This window comes from Musa acuminata, chromosome BXJ2-1 (genome assembly GCF_036884655.1).
Source record: "Musa acuminata AAA Group cultivar baxijiao chromosome BXJ2-1, Cavendish_Baxijiao_AAA, whole genome shotgun sequence".
Lineage (NCBI taxonomy): Eukaryota > Viridiplantae > Streptophyta > Magnoliopsida > Zingiberales > Musaceae > Musa > Musa acuminata.
Window position 1 is genome coordinate 20,168,347 of NC_088338.1, and position 26,654 is coordinate 20,195,000.

The 26,654-nt window shown below is 35.8% G+C and overlaps 1 long non-coding RNA gene across 5 annotated transcripts in view; it reads left to right on the top strand.

The window, feature by feature from the left end:
- Nucleotides 1–823: 823 nt before the first annotated feature.
- Nucleotides 824–26,654, top strand: part of LOC103972796 (uncharacterized) — a 55,474-nt gene continuing 29,643 nt past the window's right edge. Inside the window, exons 1-6 of one of the 5 annotated variants that reach the window (XR_010481822.1) lie at nucleotides 824–1,413; nucleotides 3,221–3,398; nucleotides 3,536–3,641; nucleotides 3,716–3,790; nucleotides 3,879–4,002; nucleotides 4,580–4,708. This is a non-coding gene — a long non-coding RNA (uncharacterized LOC103972796). Of the gene's footprint in view, nucleotides 1,414–3,220; nucleotides 3,399–3,535; nucleotides 3,642–3,715; nucleotides 3,791–3,878; nucleotides 4,003–4,579; nucleotides 4,839–26,654 lie in introns of those variants that run through there. The other 4 variants (XR_010481821.1, XR_001976424.2, XR_001976421.2 and 1 more) reach the window with 4 other exon arrangements.

Consider the following 26,654-nt stretch of genomic DNA (forward strand, 5'->3'; position numbering starts at 1 on the left):
AATTGTTAGCTTTTCGATTTTCACATCCCACATTTTATGTTTCATTATCATTACTCTCTGCCATAGGTGGATGGTGTATTTGCAAGTCAGTGCCAGAATTAGTAATTTACTCGCTGGCCTTTCTTACAACATAATACTCTTTAGCGTCGATTGATAAAGGTCATAACTTAACAAAATTAAATGTTATATTCTAATTTTAAATAGATAGAAAAAAAATTGCAAAATAAATTATCATATTTTGCATTTGTCTTATATAATATTTTGTTTGGTAGTTATACAAGTAAAAGGAAATTGCAACTATGATTCATATCTTATCCTAGTCATGTATAGGTTAGTATACTAAGTCAGTGTTGTTAAAGGTGCTACGTGCTCATAGCGAGGCACTTATCAATAAAAAAATATAATAAATGTGAATGACAGTAATTAAAATAAAAATTACATAGAATGTAAATATTATATCACTTCATAATGAAAATATCACCGTTAAAACATTGGTCATTCATGTAACAGCTAAGAAGCATTGAATTATTAAATTGACCAAATATAATAACAAAAGTAACAAAACTAAAGAAAATTAGCATCAAAAGTCCAAGAATTTTGATAAGAATTGTGACAATGATAATTTAAAATCCTAACAATACAATAATTAATATATTTCAGTGGCAGAAGGGGCAGCCATTGGGGGGAGAAAAAAGCTAGAAGAGAAGAGGGCATCGGTGGGAGGGGAAAGCTAGCTAAGAGCAAGTGAAGAGGTTGGGGAAAAAGCATAGAGAGAAAGAAGAGGGGGGATGGGGGAGAGGGGGAGGAGGGGTTATTGTTGGTCATCGGTGATGTTGAGAGCCGTCGGGAAAGTGATAGAGAGAGACGAGCTGGGTCGAGGGCGGAGAGAGGGAGAGCTAAGGGAGAGGGGAGGTGATTCTGTTGGGGAGAAGTAGAGAGCGGGGGAAGGTGGTTGTATCACTGGCCTTCGGGTTGTCGACAGACACTGAGAGAGAGAGAGGTACTGTTGTCAGAGGTGAGGGGAAGAATGCGGCGAGGGAGACAAAAGAGGGAGTTACTACAACGAGATGTGTAGGAGGAGGGGACAATACGACACGAGCATGAGGATTGATACCATTCATATAATTGGTTGGTTATTTTTTTTACCTCTTTCATTATTTTAAACCTCTCATTTTGTGCATTGAGAAAGAAAAATCTGGTTTTAAAATGATTAATGCAAGTGAATATGCCATTTCAAGCATTCAACTTTACTATGTCTTTTTTTTGGTTTTATATTGAAGTATGCTAATATTTTGTAATTAATTGTACTTTCTCTGTGATACTGCTTCGATCTGAGCTTCGCACTGTGGAGCATTTTTGAAAGTCTTCTCAAGATTGTATCTTGATCTTGTACGGTACTAAATATTTGTCCAGGTAATTTTGCATTCTATACAAAGATGTTTGTTTCACTATCTTGTCGGTATTGCATTGCAATCTTGGTATTTGTCTCAGCTCCTGATTCATGATTGACATGCAGCTATATTTGTTTTGTGATGGCAGCGAAGAGGGAATCATATGGGAAAAAGGGATAGAGAACCACCATACTAGAAGAAAAATGGGATAGAGTGATAGTGTTTGTCATTACCAACTATTTTTACTTAAAACAAAAATATACATAATTATTTTTATTTGTTTTTCCCATCAGTACTTGCAAAATCCCTTATAATATTCTAAAACTTCAGAAAGTCTGAATGTTGAATATTTTTATAAATAGATCACAGTGGATCCATTGTAGTGAATAGAGATTTTTTGGATGTATGCATGGTTGAACCCATCATATATGGAGAACTCATCCTTGCTTTACACTCTGAGCATTGTCAACCCTTCTTTTATGGTAGCTTTAGCGCTTATGAGGGATCATGAGGACATTTTGCTTAGTTTGTTTGCCCAGGATCTTAGCTTATAATCATTCTCATACAAGTTGGAGGTGATCTCCTCTTTGGAGGAGGAAGACTCTCTTTCATGTAGATGAAGCAGTATGTTACTCTTTCGTGGTCATTTTCATAAATTACTTGACTTTGGGGCCAATCATGTACTCTCTCCAAACCAATTCATAAAGCATGTCATATATTCAAAATTTATGACTTGGTATTAAGATATTATTTAATCACATGTTAGAACAACCATGCTAGTCAGCTTTGCTTTCTTCTTTTACTTCCCAGTCTTGCAAAGGGACAACACTTTTGTTCAGCTATTATAGGAAATTCTATACTTGCTCAAGTTGTTACAATGGATGTAGAATTTTCATAAGCCCAATTCAATTAACATTTATCTTTTACAATAGTTTGTTGGAGGGAAAAAAAAATGCAAAATTCATTTTTATATTAGCTTGTACTACTGCTCCCACCATTATTTTTATTGACGAGGCTAGTAAACTAAAAATATTGTTAATCTTCCATCAATGATGATTCTTTTGCATTTTCATGCTGATACTTCACACTATTATTTTTAATCTGAAGTGATAAACTATAAGTATCTGTTTCTTGATCAATCCCATATATGACTAAGTTTATCCTGGATTCTTATGTTCTAGGGTTTTTGCTTGTTTACACTCATCACTTTTCACAAACTGGGAACATCTCTCCTTTGCAAGAGAAAGACACTCTTTCATGGAGATGGGAGTTTTTCAGCAACCACTTTCTTAGTTGCTGGACTTTGGGGACAATCATGCACCCTCTCCAAATCAATTTGTAAACTGTCATATATTCAAAATTTATGACATGGAATTCAGTTTTATGTAGTTGCATATCAGAACAGCACACTAGTAACCTTTGTAACTGAAGCTTCCTTTGCTTTCCAGCAATGCAAACGAATATTACTTGTTGATTATGCTTGCTCAAGCTGTTACAATGGGTGTGGAACTTCACGAAACCCAATTCTATTAACATTTAATTTTTTACAATAGTTTTTAGAGGGAACATTTACGTAAAACAGTGTTTATATCAGCTAGTATGACTACTTCTAGCATTTTCTTTTAACAGGGTTAGTGAACTAATTATTGACCTTCCAGTAGCAATGATTCTTCTGCATCTTTGTATTGATATATTATTGTTCTTAATAAAGTGATGAACTTGAAGTATCTATTTTTCGATCAATCCCATATAAAACTCATTAAGATTGTTGTAGATTCTTATATTGTCTACTTGAGCTGATTGTGTGCTTGCCCTTCGCATGTTGACAGCGTTGTGCAGGAGAGAAGATCAAGGAAAGCATGCAATCATGTGGAAAATGAAAAATAAGCTTGTAGTAAACTGGTGTGAGCTATGATGATGGATGGTTTTGGTACTTGCTAGTTGCTGCATCTATTGGTTCATTTGTCCTCGGCAGAAAATCGGAACTTTGACATATTCCAAGATTGGGTATTGGATTCCGAGGATCATGTTTTCTGATTAGAATCTTGCTGGAAGAGCTAAACATCTGTCTTCTTTCTCTCTAAACATTGTTTCCTTCTATTGGACTCATATTTTCTTACTATTTGATACTATTTTTGTTTCAGCAGTACACAAGAACCTTAAGCGATGTGGGACTGACGAAGTGCATTGATGAGAATAAGACCTGGTGGCTGCTTTGAAGCATTTTATTAGTGTCGAGGATACGCATTGGTGAGAATTGACCTGATGACTACTTTGGAGAATCTTGATTTTTGCCTGTGATACATGCCAACTTTTGCAAGCAGGTGGTTTGAGTTTTGAGTGTGGTATAATGAAATTCATGGATGCCCCTTTTATTGTCAATTCATAGATGGCAACAGGTCAGGTTTTTTTTATACTCATGCTTATCAATCAACTTAAGCTTTCTTGGTTAATGTATTAATTGGCTTTGGGATATATATATGTTAGGGAAATAGGTACTCTAATCGGGTGCTGGATGAGTTTTGGTACAAGTATCTTGCTTTTGCGATTGGATGGGTTTTGGCACATTGCATTTTGGATTCATGAATTGCTGGCATAACACTTTTTTTTGGTAAGTGCTGGCATAACACTTGCTAGGAAATGGTTCTTACAAATTGATTGATATCTTTGTGCAATAGTGTTTGGAAGGTTTTTTAAATTAGACTTAATGAGAAATAACTAGAGTTTAGACCATCATCTAACTTTTAATTTGAAGTGCATGATTGGGCTAGAGAACTTGGATTTAGTTATAAATCAGTATGCACATAATTCTAAAGGGACACAATGAAAATATTTTGATTTATGCATATCATTATCTATCGTATAGAATTGTTTTGTTTGTTATTTCAGTTCTTTGACATCTTAAAAACTTTTGAGACATCCATGTAGTTTGTACATGGCTTTTCACTCAGGCCCCTCTTCCTTTACAATACTCTCCACCAAACTACTTTTTTGGGATCTTGTAAACTTTTGTTTTTCTTTCTCATTAATACTGCCATGTGAAATCGAAGGACACTAAGGGACATATATAATCTTGTGTGGTAACTAAGAGGTAATTGATGGAGTAATACATACAAAATTTATTCTTGCATTTGAATAGTTGTTTTCTTAGCTTGATCTGATTTCTCTATTTTTTTTCCCCTCTTAAGCAGTGTAGTGCATGTTCTACTCTCAAATGGTGATTGTGCATTTTTGAGGTGATTGTGCAGCTCCCAAATGGTTCAAATATTGGACAAAAACTTGCATACTACATACTACCTGTTGAGGGTCCTGCTTTTGTGAGTTTTAAATTGCTAGATTTAATTTCTTTAAATTTTTTTAAAATAGTGTTATTCAGAATCTGATTCTTGTCTACTTTCTGATTTCCAGCTTTAGTATTTCAATTTCATTGTTGATCATTTTCAGTTATAGTTGGAGCATTTGGTTGATGATTGATATCCTACTCTAGATTATAACTAGGAAGCATATAGGGGTGCTCTTTCTTTGCACTCATCTCTGTGTGCTAGCCGAAAAGGGTGGTAACTCAAAAATAATCTAATGGATGAATTTCATTTGTAACTCAACAAAATGAAAGGATAATGCAACCAAGGTTGCATAAGCTTGAAAGAACTGATTTTGCATATATTTGATCCATGGTGTGACAAATTAAGCGGGTTGGTACATAATGGTCCCCACCATGGATCTTCGATCTCAATAAGCTTTGTAAGCTTAGGTTACCACCTGGTCTTTCTCTGGTTACAGGTCTCGACCATGCTATATTCCCTTTTTTATTTTTTTAAATAAAAAACTTTAAAACAAGCACCTGCCTCCCCTTCTCTATCTCATATGCATCGCCTGCTGCCCACATCTGTCAACGTCTAATGCCCCGGCCCTATCGATGATACACTGTTGTGCTTAATTTTAAGTGATTTACTGTAAAGGCTCTATTTTTTGATCAATCCCATATAATTCATTGAGTTTGTCATGGATTCTTATGTTGTCTAGTTGAGTCGATTATTTGCTTACCTTTTATGTATTAATGGTATCTTCTGCAACAGAGATGATCCAGGAAAGCATGTAAAATGGACTTTATGGTAAACTAGGGTGGGCTGAGAGAGGAATGATTTTGCTCTTTCTAGTTTCTGCCACTATCCATTCGATTGTCCTTGACAAAACAATGGAAATGCAATAGCATCCAAGATTGGTATTGGATCTCAAGCATCATGTTTGCTGATTAGAATTTCGTGTCAAGAGCTCAGCATCTGTCTTCTTTCTTCATAAACTTTTTTCCTTTTATTCAGCACTTTTCTTTAATATCTTATTGTTCACTATTCTAGTTTTAGGAGTACATGGGGACCTTGAGTGTTGTGACATGAAAGAAATGCATTGGTGAGAATAATACCTGATTGTTGATCTAGAGCATTTTACTGGCATTAAGGATATGCATTGGCGACAATTGACCTGATGACAGCTTTGGAGCATGATTTTGGCTTGTAATACATGCCAACTTTTGCAAGGTGTGCATACTCCATTAAGTCTTCATGAGAGGTTTCTCAAGGCATCACTTGTCTTGACTGAAATTCTGTATGGTATGTGAACTAAATTATAGGAATATTCTAGTTCAAAAGTTAGGATTTTAAAATAATCTAACTACAGGACACTAGATGAGAATATTCCTAAATAGAACTCACTTTTACAAACATGGACAACTCACTTGAAACTAATTTTAGGGCAGATTAGTGTGTTTGTTAATCTTGTTCAACCATGGCATGTATAAGATAATAGATGCTTGAGTCATTGAATTCAAGTCTGGCTACCTAGATGATCAAGTGGGTTTGAGCCTCACCTGTCATCATTCAGAGGTGGCAGTGGGTCGAATTTTTTTGATACTTATGCTTATCGATACACTTAAAAACTTAAGCTTTGCTTGATTAGGGTCCTTGCTAATTGGTATTGGGATATATATGTTAGGAGGTATTCTTCTCAATTGTGGGATGAGTTCAAGTACACCACATTTATTAGGATTTGGATTCAGGTATGGCAAAATATATAGGTATCCTTCCTTTTGCCATGTTGTATTTGAAGCGATGAGTCACCAACATGACACTTGCCATGATCTTACAAACAAATTCCAAAATGAACTTTTGCTATAGTATAACTAATGACTTCTATGCAAATTATTATATATCGCCTAGAATCATCTTATCTATTATTTAGTTCTTTGATATCTTATAAACTTTGAGACATTCATGTAGTTTGTATCAAGGTTTGGAGTTTTAATTACCGGACCTATGACGATCCATGCAAATCATCACATATCACCTAGAGCCATCTTATCTGTTATTTAGTTCTTTGATATCTTATAAACTTTGAGACATTTATATAGTTTCTATCAAGGTTTGGAGTTTCAATTACCGGACCTATGACGATCCATGGCTGGACTAGTATGGGTCTGGTTTGGTATACGGTGTGCTAGCACTCCAGAATATACCTTGAACAGTTAGGGGAAGGAGAGGAGAGAAGGAAGAATGAAGAGAAAAAATATAATTTCATTCAATCAATGACTCATGATCCGATTACAAGCCTTCTTCCTCTATTTATAGGTCCTAAGTATAAGAAAGAAAGAAAAATAATAAGTAAAAAATTACAATTGTATCAAGAATATACTTTTTCTTCTTTGAAAAAGATAAATTTTCATATTCATATTGGAAAATAATCTTCCTTTTTTGATGTTTATAAGTCTCTCAGTTTGGTCGCTAGGTGAACTTTTTCCTCTTTTTTCTTCACTTTCTTTTTGTTCTCCTTGATCAGTCTTAGAAACATATATACAATTGTAGGGAATTGCCATGTGGCAACATATAAGTTTCCCTAAAGATATCTCTAACTTATTAAAATTATTTCAAAGACAATGATAGTAGCTAGATTAATATTCAATAGCCGAACTGGATCCTGAGTTTATGACTAATACAAAGGGACCTGGTTTTCCTTTCTTCTTTCCATGTTTAACATAGTCTTGGACAGTGTTATATGGCTTAAGTTTGTACTAAAAGGGCTAGATATCTTTCCATTTTTCATAAGTGTCTATGAATGTATAACTGTATAAGTATGATTTGAGTTAAACTAGTTAAACTAAAGAGATCTCCTGTACAAATAACAACTTCACCTAATTGGGTCTTTTTTTGCTTTGAGAGAGGATCCTCCATGATATCTAAACTTACGGGAAGAAAAACTAAGAAGTTACTAGAAGATAAAAAGAAAATCTCAAGCATGCTTTGTGGCCTACAAACACTTTTGTTTATTAGGGTTGTGATAATCATTTTTATTATTTTGAAATCTCATCACCCTAAAAGGTCACTAAAAGTAAGGTCTTCAATTTCGAATAATACCGTCTGGTATGGGTAGTACGTACCGGTCCGTCAGTAAACCGGTACATAGATCGCCCGTTATTGGATGATATATATATATATATATATATATATATATATACCGAACTGTATACCAAACGGTATCCCGCTCGGTATACAGTACCGTACCGAGCGAATGTCGAAACTCCGGTACGGTACGATATTTCAATCCTTGACTAAAAGAGAAGTAGAACTTTTTCATATATGATTTCCAGTAGCTATGTCTATGTTGGGACTCCTAGACACAGTTAGATCCAAACTATAACCATAAATTTACAATATAAATATGATATTTTCTAAAATCTCTATTTTCATAGTATGCTAAGAAGTTTTTCACAATGAATTGTGCTTTTGTTGACAATCTAGTAAGAAAGTCTTGAATGACATAATTAAGCACCTTGTAAAGATGTGATTACTACCTGGTTCTGGTGATGCCTTTACTGGCCATTCTAACTTCTCTTTTTTATTTCCTGATGAGTTATCTTTTCTTGAAAAGACCTGACTGAGATTTTTTTTCTGTTAATGTGGAAGCATGTTGGGAATAATAGGGCCTTTGGCCCTAATTGTAGATAGTCTTTTGTCTTTGTCGCTTCTCATCTTCCTATTAAACATCTTCATCTGAAGTTCTACAAGGAGCTCAACCACGTATTCGCAAATTCATCATTTGTTATTTAACTGCCCCCAACTATCTTAAACAAGTTTCCTAATCGTTTGAACAAGAGCTTATCTATTCTTTTTGCCAAACTTAGGTTGTGTAGACAAGGGTTCTGGTCCTTATCAACTAGTCCATCTGATTTGTAAGCTAATTTAACATCTATAAATGTTGGAATTGGTATCCAATTATCAATTGGATGGATAGGTTTATCAAATTTTATTTATTTTATACAATTCGCAGATATGAAAATCTCTTAATTATTATATTAGTTATTATATAATTCATAGACATGAAAAGCTCTTGTACTTTATTTAGTTATTATATTATTATACAGTTTGTCAGCTTATGATTTTGGGAATTCAATTTTCTCTGTTTTCCTTTATTACTTAAGATAGCTTTTGAAATCTATCAAGAGACTTTGATAAAGGCTATTGTAAACCAATTTGGGGTTAGATTACCCATAAGACATTGCTTTACTACATGGTTTAAGTTTCATTGCTGGATGATAAATTAATATTAATCATCTGATACAAAAGAAGAGAAAAAAGGAAACTACTAAAATGCTGCTGTTATATCTTCAGTTCATACTCGTAGTCTACCCATGTGCTTTGCTACATCAAGATTCTATTGTATTTTGAGAATATTTTGCAACTTGATGTTTCTATGAATCTTAGGGATCACAAAGAATATCTTCCAGGGGCATCTCAAATCTTAATTTGAGTGTGTCTCAAAGAAGATGGGAGAACTAAATATCAGGTGTCTTATCAAAACAATTTTTTTGCATTGGGGATGGTATACAAAAGAAACTAACCTTAACAAGTAAAATATTTAAATACTTGAAACAAACTTGCAGTCTCCTAGACATTTATTAAATTCACAGATTTTTTACTTTTGAAGTCTTTATTAAATAGAATTCATACATATTATCTAACAACCCTAATGAGTGAAGAGATCTTGGAAGGATCATTGTTGGATTCTTTGCTTATTGAGCTTAATAATTACTGCTCTTTATAATTGGGGATGGTATACCATGTAATACTATTTTCGACAGACACTTCAAGAAGTCATACTTATGTAGATGTTTCTGTAATTCTTAGTCTCCAAGATGTTTCTCTTCTCTTAGATTTAGCATTCTTAGTTTTTTTGTCCTTGGTGTCTTTGTTCTACTATATATCATTTCACACACACACACAATGTCGTCTAGCAAGATTCATACACTATGTGAATCTCAGGAGCTGGAATCCTTAAAGAGTTCAATTTGCAAAGAGCTGAATTTGACATTGAGACTGACAAGCTTTTGCCCTATCTTATTAATGATGATGTGTCATTTTATTCCACATCATGGAATGCAACAAAATGAATTTTAACTTGCTTGAGCAGTCAAGCAAAGAACAAAGTATTACACAGAAAAACACATCTGAATCTCGATAAAATAAAAAAAACTGTATCTATTACTATTCATATTATTGGTGATTATTAGTTCCACTCTTTTTTTATCTTATTTGGTCATTATAAATCTCTTGTTTTGTGCATAGGGAAAGAGAATTTGGGCTTAAAATGGTTAATAGGAAAGCAACATTCAATTCTCTTAATGGGTTTCTTCGATTCTGTAGTGAATATTGGGTGACGTTGATGTTTTATAATAATTGTGCTTTGATTGTATGAGTTTTGTGTTGAGGAGCTCTTGCTTCAATTGATTCTTTTGCAGTATTATGAATATTTTGAATGTCATCTCAACTAATAACATAGGGACCATACTTCTCAACTGTAACGAATCTCTCCCCTCTTCCCTTGTTAGTTCTTCTCTTATTAAGCTGTGTTGGATCCTTCTTGCTGTTGGTGGTTCTTTATACAGTGTGATTCTTTTTCGTTGGATTACTAGAGATCCTTCTTGAATCCTTTGAGCAAGAGTGTTAGGATCGAGTCGGCACTAAGAGGAGAGGTGAATTAGTGCAGCGGATAAAAATGTTAGTTTGAAAAATCTTTTCGTTCGATGAAAATCAGAAAGATAATTTGAAATCTCGTTCGTAAGGTAGTGAAAGTAATAATTCAGTTTGCAATTAAAGTAAAGAGCGACATAGAAATGTAAACTAGATTTTTATAGTGGCTTGGTCGTTGTGACCTACATCCACTCTCGATTCCTCTTCACTCGAGGCCATCGGCTTCCACTATCGATCTTCCTTCAATAAGCGAAGATCAACTATCCTTTTATACCTGATTATCTTTTTTACAAGTTCAAGAGAGAATCTTTACACCTCTACTTATTCCTCTCTTAAACTACACTAACACTTATAGCTTTTAGAGGAGTTCTCATAAGATTATAATAGAGTTTTTATTTTTTTTGCTCTAATTCTTGTGTCAATTTAATCAGGGATGAGAGGGGTATTTATAAGTCTCAAGTGGATTTAAACTTGGAGCCTAAAAGTGTCTCATCCTCGATTTTACTAGTGGTACCATTACTTATGTTGGGCGGTACCATCGCCTACAACACTGACATTGGACAGTACCACCGCTTGACACCTTGCCACTAGGTGGTACCATCGCCCAGTTTGACGGTACCACCACCTGACACAATCTTAAAGACTGTGCCATGATGGTTCTACTTGTTGGGTCATTGTTTGGGCCTTTCATTTGGCCCAACACAACTCAAAATTAGGCCCAATTAGCCCATAATTGAGTTGGCCCAATTCCAACCTAATTATGTTCTAATTACGAATTTTAAGGCATACACTAAACTACATAAGTCCGGTAAGTCTAGGTTTCTTCCAACGAGCTTCCGACGATCTTCCGGCGAACTTCCGATGATCTCTCGGTAATGTTCCAATGGACTCTTGGCAAGCTCCTATACTTCACGACGATCTTCTTGGCGAGTTCCAACGAGCTTCTTTGGCAAGCTCCTAGACTTCTCGGACAATTCCGGTAGAACTTCTGATGAACGTCCGGACTTTCAATGAACTCTCGAACTCCCAACGAAATCTTGTTTTTGACTTCGGGACTTCATTTTGCTTTATGCTTTGATTGCTATCATAATTAATCATGCACACATAAAACCTACTTCGATCTAGACAATTATTACAAAGCTTGAATCAAATGTTGTCTGACATGTCATTGGTTCATCAACGCTTCGTTTGATTCTTCGGCGTATCGTCCTTTCTTGCAGCCTATTGCCCAATCGGCTAGTTGACCTCCGCAGCTCTGATTTTCTTGATGTAATTTTCACTCTTCTTGGCTCGATGCCTGAACCCATGGCCCGAAGCCTTCTATCGATACGTCAACCGATCCTTCAAGAAGAAGATCGGAGTAGATGGAAAGATAGAGACTTATAAAGCTAGTGGCTAAGGGGTATCGTTAAAGGCAAGGTGTTGACTATGACAAAACCTTCTCACCCGTAGCCATGCTAAAATCCATTTGAATTCTATTGGCTATTGCGACACACTATGATTAGGAGATTTGTGAAAATCACGTTCCTCAACGACAATCTCGAGGAGGAGGTGTATATGATACAACTTGAGGGATTCGTGTCCAAGGATAGCCCATATAAGGTGTGTAGATTGGTTAGGTCAATTTATGGACTGAAGCAAGCTTCCCGAAGTTGGAACATAAGATTTGATGAGGCGATCATATCTTATTATTTCGTTAAAAATGAAGATGAGCCTTGTATGTATAGGAAGGTAAGTGGGAGCGTTATCACCTCCTTGGTGTTATATGTGAATTGAATCTTGATAATTGGGAATCATATCGGAATGCTCTCCACAGTAAAGACTTAGTTATCTAAATACTTCTCCATGAAGGACTTAGGGGAAGTATCCTACATCTTGTGGATTCGGATCTATAGAGATAAATCCAAGAGGATGCTTGGCTTGTCATAGTCCAAGTACATAGACACTATTATCAAAAGGTTCGGCATGAAAAATTCCAAGAGATGTCTCATACCGATGAGATATAGGATATCGCTTTCTAGGAGTATATCCCTAAAGAGTCCTAAAGAAAGGTTAAACATATATAGGATACTATATGTCTAAGCGATATGGTCTAGTATGTATGTCATGCTATGTACCAGGCTTGATATAGTGTATCATCTGAGTGTCATGAGTAGGTATTAGGTGGATCCAAGCTTAGAGCACTGGAAAGCAATAAAGTGTATCCTTAAGTACTTGAGAAGGACTAAGAATCTTTTATTGGTATATGGAGGTAGTAACCTCAAGGTTGAGGGCTACACAAACTCAAGTTTCTAATCAGATGTCGATGATAGCACGTCGAATTCAGGGTATGCGTACACCTTGAATGGAGGAGCAGTATGCTGGAAGAGTTCCAAGCAAGATACTACTATTGACTCGACCGCACAGGCGGAGTACATTGCTGTAGCAAAGGTAACAAAGAAGGGAATCTGAATGAAGAAGTTCATCACAGATCTAGGAGTCGTGTAGGGAAGCGAGGAGCTGATTCCCTTATATTGCGACAACTACAGAGTGATTGCTCAAATGAGAGAACCTAGGTCTCATTAGAAGTGTTCTGAGGAGGTTCTAGTTTATTAGAGAGATAGTAGCCCGAGAAGATATAGCAATGGAAAGAGTTCCATCCGAAGATAATATTACAGATCCATTGACAAAGCCATTGTCTTATATTGTCTTTGGGCATCATAGGGGTTTGATGAGGATCAAACATATTGGTGATTGACTTTAGGTTAAGTGGGAGATTACTAGTTATAAGTGCCCTACAAGCTAATCACGTGAGTGATGAGATGTGTGACATGACACACACTCTTTTTTGCTTATTATATTATTTGGTATTTTATCACTTTATATTGCTTGTTATATATATATAAATATAAATAAATAAATAAATAAATAAATAAATAAATAAATAAATATATATATATATATATATATATATATATATATATATATATATATATATATATATAATGATTTTTAAATCTTGGATTTTGATGATGAAATCAATTAGTGAATTAATAATCTAATTCATGTGTTGAGATAAGTGATGCAGGATTAACTACGATTGTGAGGTAGGCAAAACGATTAAAGAAAAATCAAATGTTGGGTCAAAGTCAATGATTGAACATGGGCCGGATGAATTGAGTGATATATTGAAAGATCGGACGATATAGTGAAAGCTCACCGGAAGTTTGCTGGGAGTTCGTTAAAAGCTCGCTGGAAGTTCGTCGGAAGTTCACTGAGAGTTTGGTTGAATAATTAACGTACCAGACAACTTAGATTCCTTATATTGTAATTGTTTTAGCCTTAATTATTATAGTTAGGGGTTCAATTTGAGTTAATTTTAGGAGAAATCCTTCTAACTTAATTAGGGGCCAACTAGGCCCGAATTAGAACTTGTTGTTTGGTCTATTCAGTGATTCTTAGTGGCGATGGTACCACTTGAGGCATAGCTTCCCAGATGGTCTGGGCTGTGGTACCGTCGGTAGTTAATGCTGCCAAACAGTGGTATCGCCCTATCAGGCAATGGTACTATCAAAGCCCGGTCTCCGATACTTTATCAGGCAGTCATACCAGCCAGATTGGGTAGTGGTACCGCTAGTGTTGGTCTACAAGCGATGGTACTGCCCAATAATGGTAGTGGTACCACTAGTACCCCAGAAACCCGGGATGAGACTTTTTGGCTCCATTTCTGAAGTCATTGTGGCCTATAAATACCTCACTCTTTTCCACATGAAAGAACAACGAAAGTATGGACAAAAGTTTTGAGATTTTAGGGTGTGAAAGTGTGAAAAAGTGCTAAGTGTCCTTATCCTTCTCTAGACTTGTGATCATTCAAGAGAGGTGTGAGGCTTGTAAGGGTTATCTCCTAAACTTGTAAAAAGGAGAAAGTGTTGTAAAAGGGTGGTTGGTCTTCGCCCATTAAAGGAAGACCATCAGTGGACGTCGGTGGCCTTGACAAAAGAGGAATCAAGAGTGGATGTAGGTGACGATGATCGAACCACTATAAAATTGGTGTGCCTTCTCTTCTTTGCTATTTACTTACTTTGCAACTACTTTACGTCTTCATCACTCTCCTACGAATATCTTTAAGCCTAAACATCTTTCCGTTCCGGTTTTATCTTACAAATTTTCACGTTTGATGTAATTATCGAAAAGCACTAATTCACTCTCCCCCCCCCTATAGTGCCGACTTAATCCTAACAATTGGTATCAAAGCGAGGTTACTTTCTATTTGGTTTAAAACCCAAAAGAGATGGCTTTTTCCGGCAATCAATAGGGTCTTTCTATTACTCGTTCCCTCCTATGTTCAATGGGATGGACTATACATATTTGAAAACTAGAATAAAAATCTTCTTACTTTTTATGGACTTCGATTTATGGAACATTGTTGAAAGTGGTTTTGAGAAGTCTTCTAAACTAATGGATAAATGGAATGATTTGGAAAAGAAAACTTTCTCTTTGAATGCTAAAGTGATGAATGTTTTATTTTGTGCTCTTGATAAGAACGAATTTAATCGGGTTTCAATATGTGAAACTGTATATGAGATTTGGCACACACTTGAAGTCTCACACAAAGGCACAAGTAGGGTTAAAGAGTCAAAAATTAATCTTTTGGTTCATAGCTATGAGTTGTTTCGTATGAAACCAATCGAGACTATTGGAGACATGTACACATATTTTACGAATGTCATTAATGGTCTAAAAGCACTTAGTAAAAGTTATTCTAATTTTGAACTTGTTAACAAGATATTAAGATCTCTTCCAAAAAAGTTAGGATCTTAAAGTAATGGCAATATAAGAAGCAAAAGATCTTAATAACTTTCCGCTTGAAAAACTTATCGAGTCCTTGATGACCTATAATACGACGGGTATAGCATATAATGAATTTGAGAACAACCTTCCAAAGAATAGGAAGGTCATGACACTTAGAACCAAAGAAGGCCACTTGGGTAAAAACTCAAGTGATGACGATAATAATGATGATTACTTGACACTTATTACAAGAAGGTTTAAAAAATTCTTAAAAAGGAACAAAACAAAACAAGACACTAAGAACAAAAGTGAACTAAAAAAGGACCAAGTAATTTGCTATGAATGCAAAAAGCCGAGACACTTAAAAAATGAATGTCCTCAAGTGAAGAAGAAGCTACCAAAGATAAAGAATGCGCTCAAAGCAACTTGGGATGATTTGAGTGCATTCGAAGACGAGGAGCCAACCAACAAAGAAGAAGTTGCTAACTACGCTCTAATAGCGCCCAATGACGAGGTAAGAGACTTAATCGAATCTCATTTAGCTTATGATGATTTACTTATCGCTTTCAATAATCTATATGATGAATATAAGCTAGTTGGTAAAAAATATAAATTGTTAAAAGAGGAGTATGCTTCTCTTGTTAGTGAATTTGACAAGTTAAAAAATAAGCATGATGATAGTATATTAGCTTCTTGCACTAAGTGTGATGATATAGATTCACTTAGGAAAGAAAATGTCTTACTACAAGAAATATTAGAGAAATTTAAAATAGGTAATAAATATCTAAACATGATCCTTGCTAATAAGGGTCAAGTTCATAGAAAGGAAGGAATTGGGTTTGTGGGTAACACTCAACAAAAGCTAACTATCTTCGTTAAGGATCTACATTACATGTCAAATCGAGAGAAAAATATAATTTTTATGGAAGATAGTGGTCATTTTGCTTACAAATGTCCATTTAAATGGTTTAGTTCACACAAATTAGTTTGGGTTCTTAAAGGAACCATAAATCACTCAATGATAGATAGATCTATTTATGAGGGACCCAAGATTAAATGGGTACCTAAAAGAAAAATCTATTTCTTATATATATATTTATAATCACAAGTTAGGAGCAAGAGATGGTACCTTGATAGTGGATGCTCAAGGCACATGATCGAATATCCAATATGCTTCTCTTAACTCACTAGTCAAGACGAAGGATTTGTCACGTTCGGAGACAATAACAAATGAAAAACTATTGGTAAAGGAAATATAGCTAACAAATCAAACATTTTAATTGAAGATGTGTTATTAGTAGATAGTTTAAAACATAATTTACTAAGTATTAATCAATTATGTGATAAAGGATATATTATCAAATTTGAATCTAATGCCTGTATAATTTAAATACCACACAAAAATAGATCTATGATTGCCTTAAAAAATAACAATGTATATACTATTGATATTGATGATTTTTACGATGAAACGTGTTTTTCGGCTTTAGACAATAATGCATGGCTTTGGCATATGAGATTGGGTCATGCTAGCATGAAATTAATCTCTCAAATTTTAACTAGAGAACTTGTAAGAGGAATGCCTAGCTTCAAGTTTGTCAAAGACAACATTTATGATGCATGTCAATTAGGAAAACAAATAAAAAGTATTTTTAAATCTGTTAGAACCCTTGTGGATTCTAAGCTTGAGGTTGATCTCTATAGGGGATTGGTCTTCTTGGAACTCTATAGGAGTCCCTTCCTCCAAGTTACTACTCAAAGGTTACAGAAAAGATTCATCTATTGCTTAAGAAAATAGGATGAATGCATGACTATTTATAAGACTTTTAAACCTCAACTCTTAATAGGACTCCTACTTAAGACTCCTATTCCTTTACAACTTCTAATGCTTATCTAAGAAACAACATCCTAACCCTAGGCCTCTTCACCTCTTTAATAGAGGTCGACTAGGAAGGTTTTACATGAATGCTCCTTTCAATTAGGACTCTCATAGCTAGAGTCCTAATAGACCTGTCCTCTTTAAATCAGCCTTGTCCTCGAGGCTGACGATCCATGAATTATGGAAATTTGATCTTCAAGTCGTTATAGTTCTCTCAAGTGACATCTTCTGTGGGTAAGTTTGCCCACTATATTAGCACTTCAGTAGTGGGTCGTCGTTGTCGAGTCATGATTTGTTGATCAATAATGACACTTGGTTGGGTCTGGAGTTCTCCTTGGGTAGTCATATTTGGTAGATGGCTTTAGGTTGTCTCGTTTTGTCCCAACTTGAGCTTTAAATATGACACATAGAAGACTGGATGGATTCGAGAGCTGGCGGGTAAGCCTAATCTGTATGCTACAGCTCCGATGCACTCCAAAATTTGGTAGGGTCCATAAAATCGAGGTGAAAGCTTCATAGATGCTCTAGTCTGAATTGATGTTTGCTTGTATGGTTGGAGCCGTAGGAAGACCCAATCTCCTACTTAAAATTCTCTTTTGCCTTTGTGTTGATCATATTGTTGTTTCATCCTTGCTTGAGCTGCAATGAGATTATCTTTTAGCAACTTCAGCATTTTGTCTCTGTCTTATAGTTTCCTGTCTACTTGTTCTACTTTAGAGGTGCCCAACATATATTTTGGGATCACAAGGGGAGGTCGGCCATACAAAGCCTCGTAGGGAGTATATTTTGTGGATGAATGATAAGTTGTATTATACCACCATTCGGCCCAGGAAAGTCACTTTATCCATAATTTTGGCTGGTCACTAGTGAAGCATATGAGGTATGTCTCCAAGCACCTGTTCACCACTTCAGTCTAGCCGTTGATTTGTGGGTGATACATCGTACTCCTTTTCAATTTAGTGCATTGCATCTGGAATAACTATCCAAAATCTGCTCGTGAAGATGCAAGTAGAATTTGGTACAAGCACAATGCATCCCTTATAGCGCAATTCTTTTGAGTCCCAACTGTAATGAGTCACGGAGTTTAGTGCTTCCTCCAATTTTTTTATGATCTTACTAGTCTTCGGATCTTCCTGCCATTCCCTCTTAATATCTTCAAGGAAGTCGCTGGTCAGAAGTGAAACAATAAAAAATGTAACTTTCTCAGGTAGCCACGAAAGCGCATTTGGAATAACATTCTATTTCCCCTTTTGTAAGTTATTTCATAATCATATCCAAGAAGTTTTGTTACCCATTTATGCTACTTGGGGGAAGATTTCTTCTGCTCCAAGAAATATTTTAGGTTTTTATGGTCGATCTTGATTTGAAAGCGTCGCCCGATCAAGTACGGTCTCCACTTGGCCATCGCATTCACCATCGCAAGCATCTCTTTGTCGTAAATAGTCATCTTGAGATAGGAAGGAGAAAACGCCTTACTGGTATAAGCGAGGGGGCGGCCATCTTATATTAGTACAACACTAATTCTCACTCCGAAGGCATCGACTTTAATAACAAAAGTCTTGTCGAGTCGGGTAGCGCTAGTACAGGCGTTGTCTTCATTGCGGCTTTAAGTTCGTCGAAGGCAATGGTGGTTTTGTCCGACTATTGGAAAGCATCTTTTTTCAACAAGAAAGTAAGGGGTGCATTGATCTTTCCATAGTTTTTCATGAACTTGTGGTAGTAGCCTGTTAAACCGAGAAAGCCGAGTAGCGATTTTATGTTCCTCGAGGTCGGCCAATTTTGCATTGCTTCAATTTTGGAAGGGTCCACCACCACACATTTTTTTTATATGATAAACCCAAGATATTCCACCTTCTGTTGAAGAAAGCTGCACGTTGATTTTTTGACAAAAAGAACATATTCTCGTAAAATTGTCAAAACAAGTCATAAGTGCTGAAAATGACTTTCAAGAGGGCTATAAATAAAGATATCGTTGAAGAAAACCAGCACAAACTTATGAAGATAATTTCAGAAAATATTATTTATGAGGCTCTAGAAGGTGGAGGGAGGATTGGTGAGACCAAAGGGCATTAGCAAAAATTCGTAGTGGCCGTTGTGTGTTCGAAAGGCAGTTTTTGGTATATCTTCTTCGCATACTTGTATTTGATGATATTCGGATCAAAGATCTAGCTTTGTGAATACTCATGCTCCTTTTACTTTATCAAGCAATTCATCTACTACTGTAATAGGGTATGTGTCCTTGACGGTTATGTCGTTGAGAGCTCGGTAATTAACGCACATTCGCCATATTCTATTCTTTCGTACGAGGAGTACCGGTGAAGAGTAGGGGCTACAATCTAGTCGGATAACTCCTGTTTTGAGCATCTCTTTTACAATTCTTTTTATTTTATCCTTTTGGAGATGTGGATACCGATATGACCGAGTATTTTCTGGTGGTTTGCCCGAAAGAATCGGTATACAGTGATCATGCTGATGGGTATGAGGTAGGTTGCGCGGTTCGTCAAGTATATCTGAAAATTCAGCAAGCAAAGGAAGTAGGTTTGGATCTTTAAATTATGTTGGCTCTCCCTTACTTTGCTGCACAAGTTGTACCACAAAGCAATTGCATGCTTTGTGCAAAACCTTCTTCATTCGTTGTGTGCAAATTATCGTTACGTCGCCACCACGTTTCTCGTGCAGTATCACCTATTTCCCCTTACTATAAAATTTCATAATTAGTTTCACAAAATTTCAGGAAACATCACCTAATGTCGTCAGCCATTCAATGCCAAGCACAACCTCATAATCATCAAGAGGGAGGAGGAAGAAATATGTAATTATCTCTTGGTCCTACAACAATAGTTTCACCTATGGGCACCTGTGATCACACTTCAAAATTCGTCCGTCGGTGACCATAACATCAAACCTACTATAATTCTCAATAGGTAAGACCATTCGGATAACAATCTTGCTATTCATAAAATTATTAGTGCTCCCAGTGTCAATAAGAATGGTGATAGGTTGTTGCTTTAGAAGTCCTCCTACTTTCATCATTTGCGGGTTCGCGTAACTAGCAAGGGCATGCATTGTAATATTAATCGGCTGTTATTCTTCATCTGCGACCTCTTCCTCATGCTTCTGGACCTCCTCCTCCATGTCTTCAAGAGGTTCAATTAGTAGGAGGTGGCCCCTTTTGTAGCGATGATCGTGGTTCCACAGCTCGTCACAATGCCAATAAAGACCCTTTATTGATCGGTCAAGTAGTTCTTCTCTTGTTAATTTTTTTGGCAGCGAAGGACGGTTGGGAGTAGAAGGAGGTTTATATGTCGTGGGCGTAGGAGAGGTTCTCAACCTCCAAGCATCTTGGTTAAGCTGTTCTTATATTTGGATGAAAGAAATCACAATTGTCACGGTCCAGAGTTGTTGCGCCTTAACCTCCTCTTTTATCTCTGGCTTGAGTCCTTTGATGAATGTTCCTAACAATTGACGGTCAGTCCAATCACGAGCAAGGTAGGATAGCTTCTCAAACCTGGTTTGGTACTCTTGAATCGTAGAGGTTTGTCGAATCTTTGCAAGTTGGCCATCGATATTTTCATACTTCATAGGTCCGAAACTATTTAGAGTGTGTTCTTAAATTGATTCCACATCGAAGCCCCATGATTGTATTCCAGCCAATTGTACCATTGAATAGCATCTCCTTCAAGGTGGATGACAGCAATTTCCACCATAGCATCATCTGATGTTCGGTAGTAGCAAAAGTAATGTTTGACGTGCGAAATCCACCCCGCTGGGTCTCCTTCCCATCGTGGGAAGTCCACCCTCATGCGTGGTTGCAGCATGTTCGAGGGTTGTCCCTCCTTTAGAGGCCTCTCTGAACTCTTTCCTTGCTGAAATTTGGTTGGACTTGGCGGTTGTCCAATTCTGAATTTTGCAAACAAAGTGTGTAATTTGTCCTCCAAGCGTGATTTAAGCCGTGATTCAATCCGAGATTCCAATGCTTCAAATTTGGCATCAATTGGATCTTGAGAAGCCATAGCATATGCTTGTAGATCAGAGATGTCCCTATCTATTTTCTATTGATGGGTTAGTGGCATGGGGTGGTGGAAGATTCAAAAAAATTGAGGATCACGGAAAGGTACTAAGTAGATTTTTACGTCTAAAGTGTAGCAGTTTGGACTTAAAAGATTAGTAGTTTATATTGAGAATTTTTTGACAAAACCAAAGGGAAATCATCCGCTGATAGGAAGTGTCAAAGTTGTCATAAAAATTTTGTAGAGATTTGGAAAGAAAAAAACGTAGTAGCAAGATTAAATAATCTGTGCTATGCGGTTAGAATTTTGTAGTGCATGTTTCATCATAGAGATGAAAACTTTGCGACGAAAAGTTTATGCAGTAATATAGGAACAATTTTTTTTTGGATTTTCGAATAAGGATAACTAAATTGGAGTAGCACTAAGGTAGAAAACCAGAACCTATTGCAATTCACGAGGAGATCAAATGATGATCCGCGGTGGTGGAGATGACGGCGGAATTCGGCGATGATCTTTTAAGCAATTGTGGGAGTTGCTTTGGGTGACTGTGGAGGGCTGATGGATGGCTGTGGAGGGTTGATAACTAAATTGCAATAACAGTAAGGTAGGAAACCAGAACCTGTTGCAATTCATAAGGAGATCAAAGGCTGATCCGCGGTGGTGGAGATGATGGCGGAATTCGACGACGATCTTTTAAGCAATTGTGGGAATTGCTTTGGGCGATTGTGGAGGGCTGATGGATGGCTGTGGAAGGAGAGACACCAAGAACGCTGCTTTGATACGAAGTGTTAGAACCCTTGTGGATTCTAAGTTTGGGGTTGATCTCTTTAGGGGATCAGCCTCCTTGGAACTCTATAGGGGTCCCTTCCTCTAAGTTGCTACTTAAAGGCTGCAGAAAAGATTCATCTATTACTTAATAAAAGAAGATGAATACATGACTATTTATAAGACTTCTAAACCCCAACTCATAATAGGACTCTTACTCAAGACTCTTACTTCTAACCAACTCCTAATATGACTCCTACTTAAGACTTCTATTCCTTTACAACTCCTAATACTTCTCTAAGAAACAACCTCCTAACCCTAGTTGGCCTCTTCACCTCTTTAATAGGGGGTCGGTTAGGTAGGTTTTACATGAATGCCCCTCTCAATTAGGACTCTCCTAGCTAGAGTCCTAACAAAATCAAAGAATCAAATAAGCACATCTAGACCACTACAATTGATCCATATGGATTTATTTGGACTAATTGATACAACAAGCCTAGGAGGTAGTAAATATGCCTTTGTAATTGTTGATGATTATAGTAGATACATTTGGACATATTTCTTGGAACATAAAATGATTACTTTAAATATTTTTAAAAATTTTATAAATTAGTACAAAATGAAAAGAGTTTTTTGATTGGCTCTATTCGAAGTGATCACAGTGGTGAATTTTAAAAATATGATTTTAAAAACTTTTGTGATTCAAATGGGTATAACCATAACTTCTCCACTCCAAGAAACTCTCAACAAAATAGAGTTGTTGAGAGAAATAATAGGAGTTTACAAGAAATGACAAGAACCATGCTTAATGAGCATAGTCTACCCAAGTATTTTTAGGCTGAAGCCGTTAACACGACATGCTATATCATGAATAGGGTTCTTGTAAGACCATTACTTTCCAATACTCCATATGAATTGTGGAACAACAAAAGACCTAATATTTCATATTTTAAAGTTTTTGGTTGTAAATATTTTGTTTTAAATGAAAAAAATGTCTTAAGAAAATTTGATGCAAAATCTGATGAAGGTATTTTTCTTGGTTATTCCTCTATATCTAAAGCTTTTCGTGTCTTTAATAAAAGAACTTTGGTTATAGAGGAATCTATTTATGTTATTTTTAATGAGCTTCTTGAATTTAAGAAAAATAAATTTGATGCTTTAAATTTGAATGAACACTCTCCTCCCCCCAAGTAACTAGGATGCATCTTCTTCCAAAGAATCCTTACCTAAGGATTGAAAGTATATAGATGCTCATCCTAAGGAGCTAATCATTGGAGACATCAAAAAGTGTTCAAACTTGTTCTTCTTTTAAAAATTTTTATATGAATGCGACCTTTTTATCTCAAATTGAACCTAAATGCATTGAGGAAGACCTAAAAGATGATTCATGGGTCTTTGCAATGCATGAGGAATTAAATCAATTTGAGATAAATGAGGTGTGGTAGCTAGTTCCTCGACCTAGTGACCATTTAGTAATTGGTATTAAATGAGTCTTTAGAAATAAGCAAAATGAACTTGGTATCATGATTAGAAACCAGGCTAGATTAGTGGCCAAAGGTTTCAAACAAGAAGAATGTATCAATTATGAAGAAACATTCATTCATATGGTTAGACTTGAAGCCATAAGGTTTCTCCTTGCCTATGCTAGTTATAATAATTTTAAGTTATTTTAAATAGATTTTAAAAATGCTTTCCTTAATGGTTTTATTTTCAAAGAAGTTTACGTTGAACAATCACTCGGATTTGAGAATACCACTTTTTCGAATTATGTTTTTAAATTGTCTAAGGGTCTCTATGGTTTGAAATAAGTCCCAAGGGCTTGGTACGAGAGATTTAGTTCCTTTCTAATTAAGAATAATTTTATGAAAGATAAGATTGATACTATATTGTTTATTAAATATTTAAAAAATAATTTTCTTTTTGTTCAAATCTATATTGTTGATATTATTTTTAGATCTTCAAATGAGTCTTTATGTTAATCTTCAAATGAGCCATGAATTTGAAATAAGGTTAACGGGGGAATTAATTTTTTTCTTAGGATTACAAATTAAGTAACTTAATGATAGAACATTTGTTAGTCAAACAAAATATGCTTTAGATCTATTAAAATGATTTAATATAGATAATACTAAGGCTATTAATACATCAATGAGCACTTCTACAAAATTAGATATGAACATTAATGAAGAATATTTTGATCAAAATACTTATAATGGGTATGATAGGTAGTTTATTATACCTCACAACGTTTTAAACCCGTGCAGTTTAAAATCATATACCACATCACTCGATGAATCAGAAAATTTGAAACCAACTCACCTAAACCATAACCACCTCATAAATCCACAAGTATGGTATTCTATACTATTACAAAAACCAATATTTACCACATATTCATATCATTATATAAATTAACTTAACACTCCAAAATCCTAAACATGAGAGGTTCTATAAACTTTTACAAAACTCATGAGTTCATATTTACCATCAACATTTAATTAGACACCTAGTGTCCTTATACAATAAAAACATATCATCCACTAAAGGTTTACCCTAAAATCTTCTAGCTTTTCAGAGCCTCAGCCCAATTTAAGCATTCTAGCAAGTGACAAGCTATCTTGAAAAATTTATATAGCAACAGAGTGAGCATATAGAGCCCAATAAGCGACTAACATATCCATGGCGAAAGAGGACAGTTTCAAACAAATAAGATATCAAATACAAGGCAGGGATACAAGAGTTCATAGATAGCCACACAACGAATGCAGAATTATAATGTCATTGCATTCGAAGCATGTTTTGTTCATAACAAGGGAGTAAAGACTAATTGGAGTATATCAATGATGTGAGGAGCATTACGGAGCATATCAATGGCGTACGAAATATTACGGGGCATGTCAATAACATATGAAACATTTTGGAGTATATCAATAATAGAAGAAGCATTTTGGATATCAATAGCATATAAAATGTTTCGAAATATATAAATAGCATGTGAAGCATTTTGGAATATATCAATGGCTTATGAAATGTTTCAGAGCATATCAATAACAAATAAAACATTTTGGAACATATCAACGATGTATGAAATGTTTCAAAACCATTTCGGAACATATTAAAGAACAAATACGAAACATAAGCTCAAACGTCGCATTTGACGTTGTATACATTTCATTCTTATCCAAAGCACATATAGAAGCACATAACCAAAGCTCTCGATATCATATCAAACACATAGATGGTGAAGTGGATCATAACATAATATGGTCCATCTATTTCTAAATGATCACCAAACATAATTTAGAGCATCACGAGCTCTAGGCACATAACCTTTATCATTTTTGGCAAAGGTCCAAATAATCTCTTTACCATTTTTAGTAAAGGTTCACATTATCCCACAAACACCAAAGTACAAAAGGGTATTGTGAACAATAAAATAAGGACATATCGAAAACACATGTCCAATAGGTGGCCTGTTGCAGGTGACCGAGACCTCCCTTGGAGCTCTCGGCCAAGGCTGCAAGTAGCCTTTAGCCAACCTATGGGTGCAACAATAATTGTTGCCCTTTCTCGCCTTTTTTGTCAACGATTTTTACGTCAAAAGCTTTTCTAAAACATAACATACATAGTTCAAAATCAATCTTTCGCATAAACAACCTAGCTCTAATACCATTGTAGGGAAATCTTGGGGCGACACCACATGCGCAGTAGAAGAATAAAAAATAAAAACCCCAAATTTTCTAAAAATGTGTTCGTCATCATGCGAAGATTGGTGCGTAAAATCCCGTGAAACTTAAATCCACGTGTGAGATAGTTGTGTTTTCCTTAGGAAGATCGTATATCCCTAAATCCCTATAAATTTGTAGGAGAGGATGAAGGAGGTCAAGTGCCCTCCTCTCTAGCGGTGATCCACATAGTGGGGCTGTGATGATACTCCTCAAATCACTGCCTAAATCTTTACACTTGTTATTTGAGGATGAGAAGGGAGAGGAGAATAGGAGGTGGCAACCAAGAAGCCTTTGGCTTATGAGCTTTTGGTTCCCTCCTGTTTATAGAGGTCCCTTATCTACTTAACCCTAATAGATCTTACCCTATTGAGGTATTGGATCTTCATTCAACTACCTAGTTCTCTTAGATTAGTGGATCTCTATCCAATAATCTCTCATTGGCTCTTATTAGATCTCATCTATAGGATCCAATAATTCAGGGGCTTATTGGATATCTAATAAGATAGGGTCGACGATGAGTCATACCTATCAGACCATGAGTCATACCTATCAGAACTCTTTCTAGCTTAGTGAATTATTATTATCTTTATAATAATTCACTCGACTCATCGACTACAGACGTATTAGATCACTACGTTACAACCCCCAAACGATATAGAGGAATCCAAACCTTTGGACCTATCTATCCTCAGTTACCATGTACATATAATCTTATCTATCTAATATCCTAAAGATCGTATATAGGGCATGAGGCTGTCAGACCCCATACGGATTCTATTCGAGTCTTGCTCTAATCAGATTCTCCCGAAGAACTCTTTCTCAATCCGAATGATCATGGCCAGGGATTTGTTTGAGCAAGAACATATGAGATATTTCTCTAATGACACCGAGAGAGAATGATCCTCTATCGACGCTCAATAGCCCTTGCAAGGTTGACTACCACTCCCGATGACCAGTTGTGCTAGATCTGAAACATCTCAACCTATAACCCAATATCAAAGAGTAGAGTACTCATACATGACAACCTTAGTGTCTCAAGTTTAAGGACCAAGTACACCACTACGACAATTGAATCACTATTCGACAATTAAGTA